Source organism: Nicotiana tabacum, chromosome 7, assembly GCF_000715075.1.
Source record: "Nicotiana tabacum cultivar K326 chromosome 7, ASM71507v2, whole genome shotgun sequence".
Lineage (NCBI taxonomy): Eukaryota > Viridiplantae > Streptophyta > Magnoliopsida > Solanales > Solanaceae > Nicotiana > Nicotiana tabacum.
In genome coordinates, this window is record NC_134086.1 from 134,886,747 (window position 1) to 134,909,917 (window position 23,171).

The window sequence follows — 23,171 nt, forward strand, 5'->3', positions numbered from 1 at the left end:
AAAAGAGAAATGCAAAAAGTGAATAAATAAAAGAGCTGAAGGGATTCAAAGAAAGGCAATGATCCCAAACATGGAGAAATATGAATGTAATGATCAAGAAAGAGTGATGTTAAGTCTCTCTAGTCCCCCAAGGAAAATTAAGTTCCTCAAGGAATCAGCAAAGTGTGAGTCCAGAATTAAAAGATAGAGTGTTTAAGGAAGGTGTAACCACTTATCCATAATGTATCAATCCCTAATACAGAAGCCTTCATTATATCCTGAAAGAAGTCATACTTGATTTTGAGCCGAGTGAGCTACATTAGTGGTGATCTACATGAGGGGCAAGCTTATGGTACTGGAAGTCGTACTTGTAACATTCTCTTGAGAGATGAGTGAACCTTTCATAAATCCTTAAATTGAGTGCTAAATTCTTAAGTGAGCTTGGCAAATTGAAAGTAGAGGAGGGAGAGCTTGATTCCACCATGACCTACAAGATAGAACGAGAGTCCTTGATGAGTAAAGTCAACTCTTGATGCTCGAATGTCACATTATAGCTATATGTGCTTAAATGTTTAACTTGTTGTCTTGTCAATAATGAATGAGTGGTGTGGGTAATTGTTGGTCCGAATTGAGGTATGAATGGCTCACCAGTGGCTAGCTGTAATGTCCCTTAACTTTTGGAGGTGGGAACTATTTTATTTGCTTAAGGACAAGCAAAAACTTAAGTTTGGGGGAGTTGATAAGTGAGGATTTTGACTACTTATTAGCGCCTTTTAGCTTTTGTTTTAATCTAAAAGCATTGAAATTGTGTTCCCGAAACTAATGAAATGTGCAAAATTACAGGAATGCTCGATGTTGGACTCCCGAGGTAAATCCGACTCAAAAGGTGCAGTTTAAAGACAAGGCAATAAAAGGCACAAAAGCTTACAATGTGCGGTTCGCAGAATTCTACCTACGGCCGCAATCAAAGAAGGAAAACTCAGCAGTCTTTTGAGCAAAATACGAACCTCACATGAATTGTGCGGCCGCAAAAGCTGGGCTTAGATCCAAGATCAGAGAGATGACAAAATGCCATGTCATGAGCTTTTTCAAATTACGGACCACATAAAATTTGTGTGGACATAGAAGATTATCTTACGGCCGTGATCATACTATTGCAGATCGCAAAAGAGTGTCTTGCATCTGCAGTGCTAAATCTACGGACCGCAGAAATACTACCTCGCGGCCGCAATTGAGAATTGTGCTGCGTCAGAATCCCAGCTCCTGCAAGATGAAGACTTATGAGGACCGCACATGGTATTGTGCGGCCACATAACCTCCCGAGGAGTATTTTTCTGAAATTTTCAGCCTTGTATAAATAGAAGAGATCCACGAAATTAGGTCAAGTTTTGAATATTTCAAGTACTGTAGCCATTTCTCTTTGCTTCTTTAAGAAACTTTAGCTTATTTTGGTGATTTAACATTAGATTTCCCTATTTTAATCTTCCAATGTTAGATTTTTACTAGGGTTGACCCAACCCTAGTTTGTAAACTTTATGGGTGATTAATTTTATGTTTGTTTATGAATGGGTGCTTATTATTTAGCTTAGTTCATGCTTAAATTGTAGAAGTAATAGTTGCAAATATTGATTCATGCCTATTTGACTTAGTCTCTCCTTGAGAAAGAGTGACCTAGTCTAGGTTAACTTAGCTAACAAAGAATTAGATCAATTGAGAGATTGATTAACCCAATTAAAGAGTTCAACATAGATATAGTAATAACCCGACTTAAGCTCTTATCAACCGTTCTGCTAGATACCCATTTGGTCTTGAGAACGCCAAATTGGGCAAACCACTATCTAACCGAGAGGTATTGAGTGGGCAACGTAGTGTTCTGAGCTATAATACACCCAAGTCAATAAAATAAGCATAAAAGTCTTTATTCCATTAGGCAAACACCTAGGTCATGGTCACAACCCTAGGCCTTTTATATATTTGGAAAATACTCAAAAACAATAATATATAGTTTTATATCTTTGGAGTTGCAATCATTAGCGTAATTTTAGAAGTAAAAACAAAAACCTATTTGTGGAAGTGCTATCGAGATACTTCACTTACTCATTCTGAATATATATACTCCTAACTCCCATCATAGTTTCATGTGGATTAGCCCCTGACTCTTTGTAGGGTTTTATTATTGCAAAAGACCCTGTCATACCTCTTTAGAGGCATTTATTTGGACGTGATCACACGGCCAGCCCCGTAGAAACAAGTTATATGAATTAGCCACAAGAAATGACAATTTCTAGTTAACATAACGAATGCTTATGTTTTTTTTTAAAATGAAAGTAATAAAATAAAGTCCTTTTATTTTTTATCTTGTTTCTTGTCTAATCAATGAATTAATTTTATCATTTGAAGATTAAACAAGTACTTCAAATGTTAGTGCCGTAATGAACAGGAGATGTCCTCTTCAAGAGCACAGTAAACATAAGAGGGCCCTCTCTTATGAAAATCCTCACATTAAAGGGTTGATTTCAAAAGAACTTATGCCTGTAATCAAAATGCTTTCGGGGAAAAAATACACCCAAGGCTTTATGTAATAAGATGCAAACAGTAAAACTTGCGCAAAACACTTAGGAAAAAAATAATGCAAACTTGCCTAAACATTCAAACGAAAGAAAGACTCAAAATATACTTGAGCAAAAATATGTCTTTATTTACAATAACATGCCAAAGTAGGCATAGATACAAAAGTTGGAGAAAAAAAAGCTAAATTTCTGCATCTCCGGGACCCGGAGGAAGAGAAGTGTCCGCACCCACAGGGGAAATGGGTAGATCCACCGATGGCTTAACATTTTGGCCTTCATCAGTTTGGCATCCAACATCTTTGTCTTCCATTTCTTCTTCAGTTCCCGAGTACTCAGAACCAGAAGTATCGACAACATCAGTCCTGGCCTAAAGACCCTTTTTTGCAGCTAACTCCAACTCAAGGGTCTTAGCAATTTCGGCATCAAAATAAATGACGCTCGCTTTGGCCTCTTCCAAGGTTTTTCTCCTCAAGTTATATGTACAATGCATTTTCTCAACAATGAGGGAAGCCACTCGGTGCTGAAGCTCTTCTTTAAGTTTGTCAACCTCGGAAAAATGATTCTCCCACGTAGACCTCATGGACCGTAGGCTAACATCAAGTCACAGAGTTGAGCTAAAGAGCATATTATGCTCAATAGTTATCCTATACTTATCCTCCAACTGGGCATATTTTATCCCGTAGCAGCAAGCTCTTCACTCTTGGAATTGAAGACTGCCTATAAATTGGTCAATCTTTCAACGGATGTAGCCTCACAATCGGATACAGCAAGAACGACATTATGAATTTCAACCCATTTGGCCTTAGCCTCTTGAAATTGAACCCTCAACGAGACGATCTCTTGGCTAAGGATCTCCACTTCTTGCTCACTTTGCTGCAAACGAAACTCTAACACAACAGTTTTAGCAACTTTGGTTTTTAGTTTCGATAGGCGAGCAGCGGCTTGGTCCCGCTTAACCAAAAGTTGATCCCGCTCGAAGGTAAGTTCCTCCTTTTCCTGAATCAACCTCTGAAGACCCTCGAAAGCAAGAAAGTTGGCCTACAAAATAAGATAGGCAAATTCAGGATATTTTCAAGCAAAAATAGAAGAAATAGAAAAGGAAGTAAATAATGTATCGCTAGGTTGTGCATGGAATTGTTTAACAAGCACTCTCCCAAGAGAGCCTGTATCTTTTCCCGTTCTTTATTTGAAGCCTTTGGTTTCAGATACTTAGCAAGTTCTACCGACCGGGATAGAAAATTGCATCTGGTGGAAACCGAGACAGTAACGTTCCTCCTCCTTTGCGGATCTTCTGAGAGGGCACCATAATATTTCCCCAAATTCCCATGAACTGGTACTTGGGAAGAGAAACATCTTCTTCTCGGCAGATGCGGTCGGTGGAAATGATGTAGCAGTTGTTAGCGAAAGAGCTGGTGAAGAAGGTGATGAAGATGATAGCATTGAAGGATGAGAAGCAGTTGCAGCGAACGCAGTGCTAGTTGTTGGTTTCTTATCAACCAAAGACGGCAAGCGCCCGGTACAAAACCTCATGGTACCAGGTGCATCGACAGGGATCGGGCAACGAGACTTGGCATTTTTCACCATTTCAAACTCCCCCAAAGTGCGAGACATCATCCTTGGTTAGTGTAACTAACTCAACTGGTTGAGCATCCTATTAAAATTATAGGAATCGTCGTCTTCTATGTATAAAAGCTCCCTCATCACTAGCTTTTCCATCATCGTCGATCATCACAGTGTCTATAACGACCCGAATGATTGTTTTGAGCCATAGCACATCGTTTAGCGGTTTGAGGTCTTGAGTAGCTTCACTTCAAGAATTATGACTTGTACGAGTGGTCGGAATTTAATTTCAGGAAGTTCAGAGTTGATTTAGAAGGAAATTATCATTTCGGACGCTTTAAGTTGAAAGAGTTGACCAAGGTTTGATTTTTGAGTAAATGACCTCAGAATCAAAATTTAAAATTTTTGATAGATTTGTATGATGATTTTAGACTTGGACGTATGTCCGAATCGAGTTTTCGATGACCTAGGAGCGTTTCGGTGCCTATTGTGGAAGGTTGGCAGTTTGGAAGGATTTCATAAATTTGGGTTGAAGTGTATTTTAATTCTATCAGTGTTCGTTTGGAATTTTGAGCCTGGGAATAGCTCCGTATAGTGATTCTGGTCTTAGGAGCGCATCTGGATGTGAATTTTGATGTTCGTAGGTCATTTTGGGGTCATTGGGCGAAAGTTGGAATTTTAAGGTTTGTGGGAAGTTTGACCGGGAGTGGACATTTTGATATCTGGGTAGGATTCCTATTCCAAAAGTTATATTAGGTCCGTAATATTGAATGTGACTTGTGTGCAAAATTTGAGGTCAATCGGACGTGATTCGGTAGGTTTCGGCATCGAATGTAGAGGTTTGAAGTTCTAAAGTTCATTAAGCTCGAATTAGGGTGCCATTCATGATTTTGATGTTGTTCGATGTGATTTAAGGCGACAAGCAATTTTGTGTTATGATATGGGGCCGGTTGGTGTGGTTGAATGGGGTCCCGAGGGTCTCGGGTGTGTTTCGGGGTGGTTTCGGATCAATTCGGGATGTCTTGGGTGATGTTGTTGCTGGTTCTGGTGTTGTCCTTCGCAACGCGAAGGGAGTCTTGCGATCGCGAAGGAAGGATTTTTGGGATGCTGATGGTTGTTCATTGTGAACGCGGCACAGGGGCCGTGAATGCAGAAGAGGGTCTGGAACAACCTACGTGAATGCGAGAGAGCTGTCGTGAACGCATAGAAGGAAGAGAGATCAGGGCCTGGAGCAGTTGGCCTTCATGAACGCGGCTAGTGGAACGTGAACGCGAAGGGTAGTGGTCACAAAGGTTCACGAACGCGACCAAGCTGACTCGAACGCGAATAGGAATTGGAGGCAGTGTGTTTTTTTGGCCTTCGCGATCGCGATGGTCTTTTCGCGATCGTGAAGAAGGGCGGACATGGGCAGTGAAGTTTAAAATCGGAATTTGGCCATTTTCATTTCATTTCCTCTATGGAAGCCAATGTTGGAGCGAATTTGGAGCACCATTTCCAGCATCAATCACAAGATAAGTGATTCCCACCTATTTCAAATTAAATACATGGTATATGTGTGATTTTAAACATGGAAATTAGTAGAATTTTGGGATTTTGAAGAAAAACCTAGAAATTGGTATTCTTGGATTCTTACCATGAAATTGGACATGGAATTGGGAATAAATCATATATTTGCGTTAGTAAGATTATGGTAATGTTTATCTTCGAATATTTTTGGAATCCGAGCACGTGGGCCCGAGGGTTGCTTTATCGACTTTTCAAGCGGAGTTGGAAATTTGTCTAAATTGATTTGTTATGAGTATTTGAGCATATTTTTATTAGTTTGACACATTTTTTGACTAGTTTTGGAGCGACGGGCACCGGTTTGAGGTGTTAGAGCAACGTTGGTGACGGTTATGGAACTTTAGAGCGAGGTAAGTCTCCTATCTAACTCTGTGAGGGGGAAACTACCCCTAGGTGATATATTTAATATGTGTAACTTATTGTCGGGGTGACGTACACATGAGGTGATGAGAGTTCGTACGTTGTTAGATTCATGTTATTGTCCGGGTAGTCTTAGGTTCACACCATGCCATACTTGTACCATAGGGATTATCTTTGATCATTAAATTCTTTTATTTTGCATTAAGACTTGAGATTAGACATGATTAGAGTGATAGGATTGTCATTGTAGAGATTTCACGAGTTTTATGATTGCCATGGAATAATGGTGTTCCTCTTACGGATCTCTCACACGCTATGCATTTTCATCGAACGATTTTCCTTAAAATTATAACTCACACATTTATTCGTGAATGGGGGTCAACGACCTGTTTAAGATTCTTATTCTAATGGGATCGGGCCATTCACCTCGGGAGGATTTACGTACCACACTCTCATGGGAGTGGGTTGTTTGCCTTGGCAGTTTAATAGATGCATCTATGGTTCATGTCGTTCGACCCTCGGCAGTGCACAAATTATGATGGGATTGGGTCGTACACCTCAACATTTCTATAAAACATCCTCTTGAAATCGTGCGTAATATTTAGCAAGAAGCCAGTGTATCTATGAGTTTTTCGTGATTTGAATTATAACGATCCACTTGGAGTCCATTATATATATATATATATATATATATATATATATATATATATATATATATATATATACCTATATATGCTTCGATTGAGGAGGAATTTGCTAATTGAGAGCATGAGTTTAATCTAAAGAGCAGAGTTGTACCACGTATTTATACTTGTTTATTTCATTTATTTACTCTTCATCTTATTTGTTTACCTCTTTACTAAACCTGATATTATTGGACCACTAGTAAGTGTCGATGTCGGCCCCTCATCACTACTTCTTCTAGATTAGACTGGATTACTTATTGGGTACATGTTAATTTAGGAACTCATACTACACTTGTTGCGCATTTTTGTGCAGGTATATTTATGTCTAGTGGTCCTTTGGGCGCTGAGGCACGGATGATGCAGGAACTTACCGTGAGCTGCACTTCATGTTACGATCCATAGCCAGCAGAGTCTCCTTCAGAGTTATTTATATTTTTCCTGTCTAATTTGTATTCCGGACAAATGCTGTATTTTATTTTACTTCCTAGTTGATGTTCATGCACTTGTGACGCCGGGTTTTGGGGGTGCTTACGGGTTATTCATTTATGCAGTTGCAAAAATATTTTCATTCACATTTGTAAATCCCATTTCGTACTATGTAATTAAAGAAAATTATGATTTCAAATATTAATATGAGTAATTAAGATAATCATTTATTGTTGGCTTGCCTGACAGCTGTGTTAGGCGCAATCACGACCTTTAATGGATTTTTGGGTCGTGACAATATGGTATCAGAGCACTAGGTTCACTTGGGTCTCACGAGTCATGAGCAAGTCTTGTATAGTCTCACGGATCGGTACGATGACATTTGTACTTATCTTCGAGAGGTTATAGGGCTGTTAAGAGTACTTCATTTCTTGATTCCTCATTGGGCGATTTGATTCCTTTGAGGATTATGCCTTTATTTCTTTCCTATTCAATCTTATGCAACGTGAAGCGCTTGTTATTAATTGGAAATCGAAGAATTTTAATGATACTGCAGATATGGTGGATGATGTTTTTACTCTGTAATTGATTGGGCTAATGTCGTCGCCTTGTGAATGGATGTTCTGTCATTTTAGCTGAATAGTTGTATTTTTGATGATTTGGAGGCTATGCACAGATTGTTATGATGTTCACAAGTTGTTGTCGCACAGTATTGGTGTAATTGTTACACTCTATGCGTCCTAAAGTGACGTATAATGAATATGAGACTTGTTAATCATGATTTAAATTATTTTAAAGTCATAATATGACTATATATGATGTTTTGATAGAAAATATAAAGTTTGGGAAAAATCGGATTTAAGTTGCGGAAAAACCAACAAAAGATTTGCTTTGTAACGGAGCTTTTTGAGCAATAAATTACATGTGTTATATGGGTTTTTTTGGTAAATGTGATATACCAAATTGAAGGTCTTGGAATGTAGTTTCCAACTCTCTTAACCATTCGTTTATACGACATTGGGATAAAAATATATAAGCGTCGGAAGATGGGCCAATGCGAGGGTGCCAAGCTAGCACCTATTTGACTTTTCAAAAGTTGATATAGAGATCTTAAGTCGTCTCTCTCTTCATTTATACATAGAACCCAACCAAAGAACACCATAAAACCTACCTTGAGCTCTCTAATAGGGTTTCAAAGAATACTAACATCCCGGGTACGAAATCGAGAAGCGATAGCATCAGAACGATCCCTACGACGTAAGTATCATTATACCACCTCTCTTTTTTTCTTTGTAGTTCGAGTTTTTGAAGGTACTTCATAGTTAGGAAACATCTAATTTCTGTATTTAAGTGTTTAAATATCAAGAATGGTTCATAAATTAGTTTCCTAGTAATTATAACTCACGGGACGTTGATCGGAAGTTGTGAGTTCGATTTATTCCACTTTTAGTGGACTATTTTGTAGTCCACTCGTGTTGGCCTATTGTGGTGGTATATGGAGTTTGGAAAGAAAAAAGGGAGTTGAGAAATGCCACATGTGGTAGGGTAGTAGGTTGGTCGCTCGTCATTTCAGTTTCAGGCTAATTAATAACTTGTTAATTGGGTGTGTCATGGCATATTGGGGTTTTTACTATATTGAAGGTCCCAAATTGTAATTAGGTTGGTTTTGAGTTGCTGACTTTATTATGTTTGTATCTCGACTATAGTAGGCTTGAGGGAGCAGTAAAATCAGGGGAAATGTTGCCCGTTTTATTTTAGAATCGAGTTATCCTTTAAGATATGTGATATACTAGTGACATCTAAGTTGTACATGTATTTCTTTGTTATAGGGTTGGTGTGTTAATTGTCATAAGCTTGTTGTTGAGTGTCATTGATGACATGAGGTATGTTAAGGCTATCTCTTCTTTCCTTTTGGCATGATCAATATGATAAAACAAAACAAGCAAGCACGCAACTTCCATAAATGATTCTATCTTTAGAAGTACTAGGGGTGCCTATGTTCTTGATTCCCCATATGTCCTACTATCATATCATCTGTTCATGGGTCTCATGACATTCCTAGTGATTGTATTGACTTACTTCATTATGCATTGCATTCATTTATACATGTATATTGACCCATGACCAGATGGCGTTATATACGTGTATTGTATATACATATAGGGAATGGGGAAAGGTTATGGGGTTATATACGCACCACCACCTGATCAGCTGGTATACGTTTATGATTTCGTCCACAGAGGCTGAGATGATATGATAGGATGCCCTTAGAGGCTTGAAGATATTATGTACGCATATACCTATGCATGATGTGACATTTATACATATATGCATGACATTAAAAATGTTTCATGATTCAAAGAGCTATTCAGACTTACAGGTTGAGTCATTTACTCCATGATTCTTTCATGTCTGTTATATACTAATTTTTATGCTTTACATACTCGGTACATTTTTACTGACGCCCCTATTGCCTAGGGATGGTCCCACACCTTAGGACCCTTACTCAGCGAGAGTTGGTGTGCTCCATTTGATCCGGAGCTGCAATTGAGTTTTGGTACGATACTTTTGTATACATATGGGTATGACGGGGCCCAGTCCCATCCTTTATATAGTTGTACACTCTGTTAGAAATCTGTAGATAGTCATGTATAGTTGGATTGTATGTGACCTTGTCGACTCGCCCTATCGTATTCCGTACATATATATATATGTGTGTGGGGGGGGCATGTTTTCCCACGTATGTTGTTCATATGAATCAGTAGTTTAATTCCAGACGTTATGCATGACCTACACTTATTTCATGTTTATATCTTAGACATATGCTTAGGAGTGTTCGATAGATAGAATTCATGTCCTACACTTATTTCATGTTTATATCTTAGACACATGCATAGGGGTGTTCAATAGGTAGACCTCGAGCACTCGTCATGCCCCGTCGGTTTGGGTCATGACAAAAGTGGTATGAGAGTAGTTCAATCCTAGGGTTTTCTACAGACTGTGTCTAGTAGAGTCTTGTTTATGAGTGTGTTATGCACCACACTTATAAAGAGGAGGTTGCAGGACATATAGGATGTTATCCTCCCTTCTTATCTTAGATCGTGCGATATGAGGATTCATTTTCCTAACGATATGTTATGTTTTCAGTGATGCCCAAGAAGGCTACAGCCGCCAAGAAAGACAAGACTGTGGCTGATGAGACTACAAGTCGAGCGCCATGAGTTATGAGGGCTTGGGGAGAGTCACATAGTGAGACTCCATCTCAAACTTCACATACCCTGCCCTCTCTAGAGGAGATCCGAGGGGCACCAGCTCCAGCACCCACGCCAGTACCCCCAGCTCCTCATCCAGATGCACCAGGTCAGGATATCAGAGATGTTATTCATCTATTGACTCGATTAGTGGCCGCACAAGCTCGACGCTAAGAGGCCGGTATTGGCCATGCAGATAGGGCCATTAGTGCGAGGGTTCGTGATTTCATTAATTCGGACCCTCCGGAGTAGATCCAAATGAGGACCCCCCGGTATTTATGGATAGAATGCATGGACTTTGAGGGTAATGAAGACCACTGTAACTGAGTCAGCTGAGCTACCTCCCTATAGACTTCGGGATGTTGCAGTTAATTGGTACGAGTCTTGGGAGTTGTCCAGAGGTGAGGATGCCCTTCCAGCAGTATGACAATAGTTTACATAGGCTTTTCTTCATCATTATTTTCCACTAGAGCTTAGACGGGCTAGAGTTCATTGGTTCTTGACCCTTTTATAGGGCAATATGACTGTTTAGGAGTACAACCTTGGGTTCATCGGTTCGTGATGGGGTTAGAGCCGCACCTGCTTAATGACTGTATGTCGGTCTCACTTCGTCTAGGCATTGATATTTCTCGTATTCAGCCATACGCTCAGGGTGTAGAGGAGCATAAGCAGAAGCAGAGAGCCGATCGTGAGCATGGTAGTATCCAGAGTAAGAGAGCGAGATCTTCAGGTCCTTCTGGTGAGTTTCGAGGTGGTCAGAGACAACAACACCTGAGGTATCCAGCCCAGCCATCGGCTAGTGCATTCCTTCTATTTGCTAGTAGGATATTTGATCGTTCTACTAATCTAGGTCCCAGTACGAGTTCCAGGGCCTCTAGTTCTCAATATAGGGGTGACTCAAGTCAGACGAGGCCACTCTTGCCACGATGTGTTTAGTGTGGTAAGAAGCATACTGGGAAATGCTCATGGGGTTGGGTGTTTGTTATATTTATAGTTATCTAGGCCACATTATAAGAAATTGTCCGACGAGAGGTGGTGCTGGTATAGTTCAGCTAACGGGATCTGTAGCTGGTTAGTCATCATTAGTACGCCTCCCTGAGCAAGGTTCACAGGCACCAACCAGTCGTGGTCGACAGTATTTATGCATTAGCGGGTCGACATGATCAGAAGTCGTCACCTGATGTTGTTACAGGTATATTATTAGTCTCCTCATATTAGGTATATACATTGATTGATCCAGGTTCTACCTTATCGTATGTCACTGTGTTGGTTGCTAGCAAGTTTGGGATAGAACCTGAGTTGATTAAACCTTTTGAGGTGTCTACACCTATTGGGGATCCAGTGATAGCTAGGCAAGTATATAGAGATTGTATAGTAGTATTTCATAGTCATTCTATAGTAGCAAATGTGATTGAGCTAGATATGGTAGAATTTGAATTTAAAATGGGTATGGATTAGTTGGCTTCTTGTTATGCTAAAGTTGATTGTAGATCAAAGATGGTTCGGTTCCAGTTTCCAGGGGAGCCTGTTCTATAGTGGAAAGGTAATACAACATCGCTGAGAGGTATGTTTATTTCCTATCTCAAGGCAAGAAAGATGATCAGAAAGGGCTATATTTATCATTTTGTTCGGGTACATGATGTGAAAGCAGAGTCACCGACCCTGCAATCTATATCGGTGGTTAATGCGTTTCCCGATATTTTTCCTGATGAGCTTCCATGCCTTCCGACAGAGTGGGAGATTGAGTTTGCTATTGACACATCACCAGATACTCAACCGATATCTATTCTCCTTATAAAATAACATCCGCATAGCTAGAGAGTTGAAAGAACAATTGAGGGATTTGCTTAAAAAAGGCTTTGTCAAATCCAGTACATCACTGTGGGGAGAACCTATGTTATTTGTGACAAAGAAAGATGGGTCCTTACGAATGTGTATTGATTACAGATAGTTGAATAAGGCGACGATCAAGAATAAGTTCCCGCTCCCGAGGATTGATGATTTATTTGATTAGTTGCAGGGTGCCAAGTGTTTCTCAAAGATAGACTGAGGTCGAGGTACCATTAGGTAAGGGTTAGAGAGAAATATACTCCGAATACAGCATTCAAGACCAGATATAGGCCCTTTGAGTTTCATGTTATGTCGTTCGGTTTGACCAATACCCAGCAGTATTCATGGACTTGATGAACCGTGTGTTCAGAACCTTTTTAGAACTATTCGTGATTGTATTTATAGATGATATTTTGGTTTATTCTCATTCAAAGGCTGAGCATGTAGATCATTTGCGTATTGGGCTCAGAGTTCTACCAAAAAGGAAGTTGTATGCAAAATTTGAGGCCTCGATCAAGTTTGTGTTATGTTATGGGGATGGTTAGTTTGATTGTATGGAGTCCCGAGGGTCTCGGGTGTGTTTCGGTGTGGTTTTGGATCAATTCGGGATGTTTTGGCTGATGTTGTTGTTGGTTATGGTATTGTCATTCACGAACGCGAAGGGAGTCTCACGATCGCGAAGGAAAGATTTTTGGGCTACTGATGGTTGTTCATTGCGAACGCGACATAGGGGCTGTGACCGCGGAAGAGGGTCCAGAACAGCTTACGTGAACGCGAGAGAGTTGTCGCGAATGCATAGAAGGAAGAGGGAGCAGGACATGGAGCAGTTGTCCTTCGTGAACGCGGTGAGTGGAATGCGAGCACGAAGGGTGGTGGTCACAAAGGTTCGCGAATGCGACCACGCTACACGAACGCGAAAGAGAAATTGGATGCAGTGTGTTTTTTTGGCCTTCGGGATCGTGATGGTCTTTTCGCGATCGGGAAGAAGGGCGGACCTGGGCAGTGAAGTTTAAAATGGGAATTTGGCCATTTTCATTTCATTTTCTCCATGGGAGCCGATCTTGAAGTGATTTTGGAGCACAATTTCCAGCATCAATCACAAGGTAAGTGATTCCCACCAATTTCAAGTTAAATACATGGTATATGTGTTATTTTAAACATGGAAATTAGTAAAAATTTGGGATTTTGAAGAAAAACCTAGAAATTGGTATTTTTGAATTTTTACCACAAAATTGGACATGGAATTGGGAATAAATCATATATTAGAGTTAGTAATATTATGGGTAATGTTTATCCTCAAATATTTTCGGAATCCGGGCACGTGGGCCCGAGGGTTGCTTTATCGACTTTTTGAGGGGAGTTGGGAATTTGTCTAAATTGATTTTTTATGAGTTTTAGAGTATATTATTATTAGTTTGCACATAGTTTGACTAGTTTTGGAGCGACGAATACCGGTTTGAGGTGCTAGAGCAGCGTTAGAGCCGGTTATAGAACTCTGGAGCGAGGTAGGTCTCATGTCTAACTCTAGGAAGGGGAAACTAACCCTAGGTGATATATTTCATATGTCTAACTTATTGCGGGGGATACGTACATGAGGTGACGAGAGTGCATACGTAGTTAGATTCATGTTATTGTCCAGGTAGTCCTAGGTTCACACTATGCCATACTTGTACCATAGGGATTATCTTTGATTGTTAAATTCTTTTATTCACATTACGACTTGAGAATAGACATGCTTAGAGTGGTAGAATTGATATTGTAGAGATTTCACGAGTTTCATGATTGCCATGGAATAATGGTGTTCCTCTTAAGGATCTCTCACGCGCTATGCGTTTTCATCGAAGGATTTTCCATAAAAATTATAACTCACACGTTTATTCATGAGTGGGGGTCAAGGACCCCTTTAAGCTTCTTATTCTAATATGATTGGGTCATTCGCCTTTGCAGGATTTATGTACCACACTCTCATGGGAGCGGGCCGTTCGCTTAGGTAGTTTAATAGATGCATCTATGGTTCATGTCGATCGACCCTCGGCAGTACACAGAATATGATGGGATCGGGCCGTACGCCTTGGCATTTCTATAAAACATCCTCATGAAATCGTGCGTAATATTTGGTAAGAAGCCTGTGTATCTGTGAGTTTTTCCTCACTTGAATTATAACGACCTATTTGATGAGGTCCATTATATATATACTTATATATGCTCTAGTTGAGGAGGAATTTGCTAATTGAAAGCTTGAGTTTATTGTAAAGAGGAGAGTTGTACCACGTATTTATACTTGTTTATTTTTTTTATTTACTTTGCCTCCTATTTGTTTACCTCTTTACTAAACTTGATATTAATGGACCACTAGTAAGTATCGATGTCAACCCTCGTCACTACTCCTCCGGGGTTAGGCTAGGTACTTATTGGGTACACATTGATTTACATACTCATACTACACTTGCTGCACATTTTTGTGCAGGTACATTTATGTCTGGTGGTCCTTTGGGCGCGGAGGTGCAGATGATGCGGGGACTTACCGTGAGTTGCACTTCATGTTACGATCTACAGCCAGCAGAGTCTCCTTCAGAGTTATTTATATTTTTTCTATTTATTTTGTATTACGGACAGATGTTGTATTTTATTTTACTTCCTAGTTGATGCTCATGCATTTGTGACACCGGGTTTTGGGGTTACTTACGGGTTATTCATTAATGTAGTTGTGAAAATATTTTCATTCACATTTGTAAACCCTATTTTGTACTATGTAATTAAAGAAAATTATGATTTCAAATACTAATATGAGTAATTAAGATAATTATTTATTGTTAGCTTGCCTGACAGCGGTTTTAGGCGTTATCATGACCTTTAATGGATTTTTGGGTGGTAATTGTGTCAATGACCGGCCCAGGCGGAAGGCTCATCACCATGACTTTCGGAGATGACTCGGGGGCGGCATTTTTTTTCCTCTTATTCTTTCCCCCACCACAGAGGAACGCTTTCTTTTTAGTTGCTTGTTCTCCGGCCAGGGACTCCATGAAGAAATACTTGAACCCGAATCAGGCCCGGAGACACCTGTTCGAGTAAGTGCCTCCTAAAGCAGCCTTATTGCATCAGTAGGATTAGCCAAAACATCCTCCTCGAGGATGATAACCGAGCTCGGGGGTAGACCTGAATTCGAAAAAAAAAGGGAAAGGATCAATTAATTACCTCATGCAAAAAGCAGAAATGAGATGAGTGGAGTTACAATGATTTTTGGCCTTCCACCCGTATTTGAGGGCCAATTCTTTCCATGTGCGGGTTTTAGGCATAGTGGCATCCAGGATTTTCTGTACCCACTGGTCCAAGCTTTCATCCCTAGGTGGAACCCATCGAGTTGCGAAAACAGACGAAGAAGGAGGATTAATACGGATATGGAATAATCCCTAATGAAACAAATATTAAACAAGGACCTTACGAGTGTGATTCCATAATTTCGGAAAAGATGAATTCATTGTCGGAATGATGTCATTGGTGGCAACTGCAATGGACCGTTTCATCCACCCATGGTCGTTGTCATTGTCCATGCTAGATAATAGAGCATGGTGGGCGCGTTTGCTAAAATTTATCATTCCTTCGCGGAATATTTTGGGGGAATAGAGATTCATCGCACGAGCTAAACATAACTCCTCTCTCGTCTTTTTGCACAAACGTCAAAGACAAGTAACCGTCCACCACACAGAAGGACTTACTTGTGCCAAACATACCCGATAGTGGAGGCAGAACTCCACAATGACCGAGTCAAGCTCTCCACTCAAAGAAAACGCTCCCAAAGTAAAGAGATACGTGCAAAAATATGTAAAACCTTCCCTAGGTAGAGTTACTTGCTCTGATAGATCAGGAGCAATAATTTCCAAATCTTGGCATCGGAAATCTTCCTTCAAAGCAGGAATGCTGGAAAGACGGATGGAAGAAGGATACCGGCTAACAGCCCATGTACGGGAGTTAGCCGAGGGAAATTTCTCTTTGAAGTCTTCTATTTTTGACATGTCACGACCCAAGTTCGCCCTCCATGATCTGTCGTGACGGCACCTAGTCTCTGTGACTAGGTAAGCCTAACAATTTGCGGAAAAAAAAGGAAAGATAAACTAGCAAAACTGCAGATTAAACATAATTAAAATGCATAAGATGCTGCTCGACATTTACAAATATAAACTCTCAAACTAAATCAACTCCCAAAACCCGGAATCTCATGAAATCACAAGCTGTGGAATAACCACAAGGTGCTCTAACTCCAGAATGTCTAAACAAAAGTAAATACAGGAGAGCTAAAGCAAGAAGAGAGAATAGAGAGGGACTCCTCGATCTGCAAATGCAACAGATATACCTCAAAGTCTCTGAAGATTACCTCGCCTCACTGGAAGTATGGTTGAGCCGACAAACCTGGATTTACACACGTAAAACATGTGCGGGAAATGGCATGAGTACACCACAATGGTACTCAGTAAGTGCCAACCCTAACATCGGTCAAGTAGTGACGAGGAAGGTCAGGGCCCTACTGATTATAGATGAAAAACAAGATAAAGCAGTATAGAGTACGACAACATAATTAAAAATGCTAATAGTCTATAACGAATAAAAACACAGAAAGAATCTAACTCAGTATACAGAAATGGCAAGAGGGGATCTCCCAGGATATCGTCCCGTAGTCCCAAATGTAAATATTTAGAGGATCTCCCGGGATATCATCCCGTAGTCCGAATCATAATTTTGCAGAGGAAACTCCCGGAATGCTAATCCATAGTCCCAAAGTAAATATTTAGTACAGGGGATCTACCGGGTGTTGTCCCGTAGTCCCAAATGTAAATGTGTAGGGCGATCTACCAGAATACCGATCCGTAGTTCCAAAGTAAACATGCAGAGGGATCTCTTGGGATATCATCACATAGTCCCAAAGTAAATACACAATCATCTCAGAAGAATATACAGTTCTATTCAAGAATTAAATAGGAATTTCTACTCTAACTTGTTACACAGAGTACAAGTAGGAAATTAAAATAGGTAAGACAATTAAGTCACGTAAGCATGTTTTTCCTAATCTAAACAAGAGGCTTCAAGTACAAATGTTTGCTAAATTATGAGAAAAACATAGGTATTAGCTTAATGAAAATCGAATTTTCGATAATTAGCACGTATACGCACTCGTCACGTCACATACATGGCACTCATATAACAACAATAAAAATCCTAGGGGAGTTCCCCCACACAAGGTTAGGCAAGCCACTTACCTCGAACCGGCTCAATCAACTTGAATTCACGTTCTTGCCATGAGTACCCGTCTCCAAATGGCCCAAATCTATCCAAAGTAATTGGATAATTTAAACATAACTTCAAGTAACTAATTTAACTAATTAATTCGAAGCTAACACGCGAAATTAAGAAAATTGCCCAAAAAGTCCCTCGGGCCCACATCTCGGAATCGGATAAAATTCACAAAACTAGAATCCTTACACTCTTACGAGTTCATACATACAAATACATCAAGATCCGACCACAAATGACCCCTCAAATCCCTAAATCAAAGTCTCCAATATCAACCCCTAAACACCCAATTTTTAACCACAAATTTTCATAAATTCCTTGTCTAATCAATAGAATATCACCATAGAAATGAGTTTTGGTTCCAAACATTTTACCTCCATGAAGTTCCCTTGAATTCCCTCTTCAATATCTCCTCAAAAGCCCCCAATCTGACCTAACAATGGTGAAATAAAGCTGGAAATCGCGAAGGAAGCCTTATATAGGTTCTAGCCCAGAGATTCCGCACCTATGGCCAAAATAGCGCTTCTGCGGACCGCATTTGCAGTTTTTCATTAACTTCCTTAGGGCAGCATCTGTGTTCAGGAACCGCACATGTGGTTCCGCAGACGCGCCCAAAGCACTGCATCCGCGGCCAAGTCCCCAGTTGACCATAACCACTTCTGCGACCCCCTTCTCCACATCTGCGATGTCGCACCTGGGATCCCCAATCCGCAGGTGCGGAAATATAAGAAGCAGAAAAATCTGCAGCATAACTCCAAACCCAAACTCTCCGTCGACCATCCAAATATATCTTAAGGCCCTCGGGACCTCAACCAAATATGTCAACAAGTCACATAACACTATTCAAACTTTTACCAACCCTCAGAACACTTAAAAACAACGCCGGACACCAATTCACCCTCAGATTCAAGCCTAAGGATTCTAAAACTTCCAAATTTCGCTTTCGATCAAAAAGTCTATCAAACCTCATCCGAATGACCTAAAATTTTGCACGCACGTCCCAAATGACACCACGGACCTACTCAACTTTCTGGAATTCCATTCCGACCCCTATATCAAAATCACACTATCGAACCGGAAACTTCAAAATTCAACTTTCGGCATTTCAAGCCTAAATAAGCTATGGACCTCCAAAACACAATTTGAACACGCCCCTACGCTCGAAATCACCCAAAGGAGCTAACAGAATCGATGAAATTCCATTATGAGGTCCGCTTCACACTGTTCCGGCCACGGGTCAAATTCTAAAGCTTAAGCTCTCATTTAGGGACCAAATGTCCCAAAACACTCCGAAACTCCAAACGAATCCTCCCGACAACTCACGATGGCAGAAAATAACACGGAAAAAGTAGTTAATAGGGAATCGAGGTGTTAATTATTAAAATGACCGGCCGGTTCGTTACATCTTCCCCCTCTTAAAACATTCGTTCGTCCTCGAACGAGCATAAAGACATACCTGAAGTTGTGAAAAGATGACGGTAATGGCTGCGTATATCCTGCTCGGTCTCCCAGGTCGCCTCCTCGATCGGCTGACCCCACCTATGAACCTTCACGGACGCAACATTCTTTGACCTCAGCTTTCGAACCTGTCTGTCCAATATCGCCACTGGCTCCTCAACATAAGATAGATCCTTGTCCAACTGGACCGAACTGAAATCCAATATGTGTGACGGGTCACCGTAATACTTTCAGAGTATCGACATATGAAATACCGGATGAACTCCTGCCAAGCTGGGAGGTAAGGCAAGCTCATAAGCAACCTTCCCAACACGTCTCAATATCTCAAAAGGACCAATAAACCTCGGACTCAAATTCCCTTTCTTCCCAAATCGCATGACGCCCTTTATAGGTGAAACCCGAAGCAAGACCCGCTCTCCAACCATATAGGAAACATCACGAACCTTCTGGTCCACGTAACTCTTCTGTCTAGACTGGGATATACGGGGTTTATCCTGAATCACCTTAACCTTCTCCAAGGCATCCTAAACCAAGTCTGTGCCTAATAATCTAACCTCACCCGACTCAAACCAACCCACCGGGGATTTATATCGCCTACCATACAAGGCCTTATACGGTGCCATCTGAATGTTGGACTGATAACTGTTGTTGTAGGCAAACTCGGCTAGTGGCAAGAACTGATCCCAAGAACCTCCAAACTCCATCACACACGCACGTAGCATATCCTCAAGAATCTGAATAGTGCGCTCGGACTATCTGTCTATCTGGGGTGATATGTTGTGCTCAACTCCACCAGAGTTCCCAACCCCTGCTGTACGGCCCTCCAGAACCATGATGTAAACTGAGTAACTCTATTTGAAATAATGGAAACTGGAATACCATGCAGACAAACAATATCCCGGATATAAATATCCGTCAACTACTCTGAATAATAGGTAGTACATACAGGAATGAAGTGCACGGATTTGGTCAGCTGATCCACAATCACCCAAATGGCATTGAACTTCTTCAATGTCAGTAGGAGTCCAACTACGAAGTCCATGGTGATCTGCTCCCACTTCCACTCCGGAATCTCTATCTACTGAAGCAACCCACCCGGTCTCTGGTACTCATACTTTACCTGCTGACAATTAAGGCACCGAGCTACAAACTCAACTATATCCTTCTTTATCCGCTTCCACAAATAGAGCTGCCTCAATCCTGGTACATCTTCGCGGCACCCGAATTAATAGAATACCGCGAACTATGGGCCTCCTATAGAATTGGGTACACATACCTGACCCTGCATCCTCAATACCCCGTCATCACCAATAGTCATATATTTGGCATCACCGTGCAGAACCTTATCCTTGAGGATGAGAAAATGAGGATCATCATACTGACGCTCCTTGATACGATCAAATAAGGAAGACCGATATATCACGCAAGCTAGAACCCGACTGGGCTACGAAAGATCCAATCTCACAAACTGGCTGGCTAAGGCCTGAACATCCATTGTCATGGGCCTCTCCCCTGCTGGTAGATAAGCCAAACTCTCTGCCCTGGGACTCAAAGCATCGGCCACCACATTGGCCTTATCCGGGTGATACAAGATAGTGATATCATAGTCCTTCAGCAGCTCTAACCATCTCCGATAGCGCAAATTAAGATCCTTCTGCTTGAACAGATGATGAAAACTCCGGTGATCAGTATAGATCTCACAAGGAACAACATACAAATAATGATGCCAGATCTTCAAGACGTGAACAATAGCAACTAACTCGAGATCATGGACAGGATAATTCTTCTCATTTACCTTCAACTGTCTAGACACGTAGGAAATCACCCTACTATCCTACATCAATACCGCTCCAAGGCCAATCCTCGAGGCATCATAAAAGACAGTATAAGACCATGAACTTGTAGGCTATATTTAAACTGGGGTTGTAGTCCAAGTTGTCTTGAGCTTCTGGAAGCTTACCTCACACTCTTTAGTCCACTGGAACGGAGCACCCTTCTGGGTCAGCCTAGTTATAGGTGCTGCAATAGATGAAAACCCCTCAACAAATCGATGGTTATAACTCGCCAAGCCAAGAAAACTACAGATCTCTATAGCTGAGGATGGTCTGGGCCAACTCTGACTGCTTTCACTTTCTTCGAATCCACCTGTATCCCCTCACTCAACACCACGTGACCCAAGAATGCCGCGGAATCCAACCAAAACTCATATTTCGAGAACTTTGCATACAACTTTTCTCTAAAAATCTGAAGTACTATCCTCAGGTGCTGCTCATGATCTTCCCGACTCCAGGAGTATACCAGAATATCATCAATAAATACAATGACAAACGAGTTAAGATATGGCCGGAACACACTGTGCATCAAATGCATGAAGGCTGTTGGGGCATTGGTCAGCCCAAATGACATAACAAGGAACTCGTAATGACCATATCGAGTCCAGAAGGCAATCTTCGGGATATCTGGCTCCCGAATCTCCAACTTATGGTAACCTGAACGTTAGTCAATCTTATAAAATACTCGTGCACCCTGTACCTAGTCAAATAGATTATCAATATGAGGTAAAGGATACCGGTTCTTCACTGTAACTTTGTTCAAATGGAGATAATCAATGCACAGACACATAGAACCATCCTTTTTCTTCACAAACAAGATAGGAGCACCCCAAGGTGATACACTGGGCCGAATAAAACCCTTATCAACCAATTCCTATAACTAATCCTTCAACTCAGGAGGAGCCATACGGTACGGAGGAATTGAAATGGGTTGAGTGTCCTGCAACAGATCAATGCAAAAATCAATATCCCTGTCGGGTGGCATACCTGAAAGATCAGCTGGAAAAACATCACGGATGTCCCATACTACTGGGATTGAATCAACTGTAGGGGTATCAACACTAACATCTCTCACATAGGCCAGATACGTGTCACACCCCTTCTCAACCATTCGCTGAGCTTTAAGAAAAGAAATAACTCTACTAGGAGTGTGATCTAAAGTACCTCTCTAGTCTACTCGCAGTACACCTGGCATAGCCAGTATTACGGTTTTGGCGTGACAATCTAAAATAGGAAAAAGGGGGTACAACCAGTCCATGCCTAAGATAACATCGAAATATACTATGCTAAGCAATAATAAATCGGATCTGGTCTTAAAACCATTAGGAGCAACCAAACACGACCGATAAATGCGGTCTACAACAAGAGAATCCCCCATATGAGTAGAAACATAAACAGGAAAACTCAAAGAATCCCGAGATATGCCCAAATGGGAGGCAAAATAAGAAGACACATAAGAATAAGTGGAGACTGGATCGAATAGAACTGATGCATCTCTATGAAAACCAGGACAATACATGTGATGACAGAATCGGAGGCAACAGCCTCAGTACAGGCAGGAAGGGCATAGTATCTGGCCTGGCCTCCCCCTCTAGGGCAACCTATACCTCCCCGACCTCCACCTCTAGCTGGCTGAGCAGGTGGGGTAGGAACTGATGCTGGAACCATAGCCTGAGAACTCTACGGGGCATTCTACGGCTGAGAAGTCTATAGATGTGCACCCCTCCTAAGTCTGGGGCAATCCATCACCATATGGCGTGTGTCACCACACTCAAAATAAGCTCTGGGAGGACGTGGTGGTTGTGATTGGTTGGACCAGGTCTGCTGGACTGATCATTGAAAGCACTCCATGCAGGAGGAGCACTAGATATTTGAGGTGCATAATAAGGCTCTTGAGGTCTAGGAGGAGCTGGAATACCACTGGCTGCTGGAAGAGTTGAATGAATGAGGCGACTCACATAACCCCTACCATGATGGACTGCGGCTGGAGCACGGGCACCAGAATAATAGCCCGAATCTCGAGACCTCTTGGCTTCCCTCTCCTCTCTATCCCGAGCATGCATACCCTCTACACTTCTAGCAATGCTCACCACCTGCTGATAAGAAATATCCATCTCCAACTTACGAGCCATGCTAGACCTGATGCTACAAATGAGCCCCTCAATAAATCGCCAAACTCTCTCACGAATTGTAGCAACCAAGGCTGGTGCATGCTTAGCCAAGTCAGTGAAACGGACAGCATACTCTGAAACAGTCATAGTTCCCTAGCGCAAATGCTCAAACTCTGTGCGCCATGTGTCCTTAAGGCTTTGAGGGATGAAATCTCCCAGGAACATATCTGAAAACTGAGTCCAAGTAAGGGATGTTGGC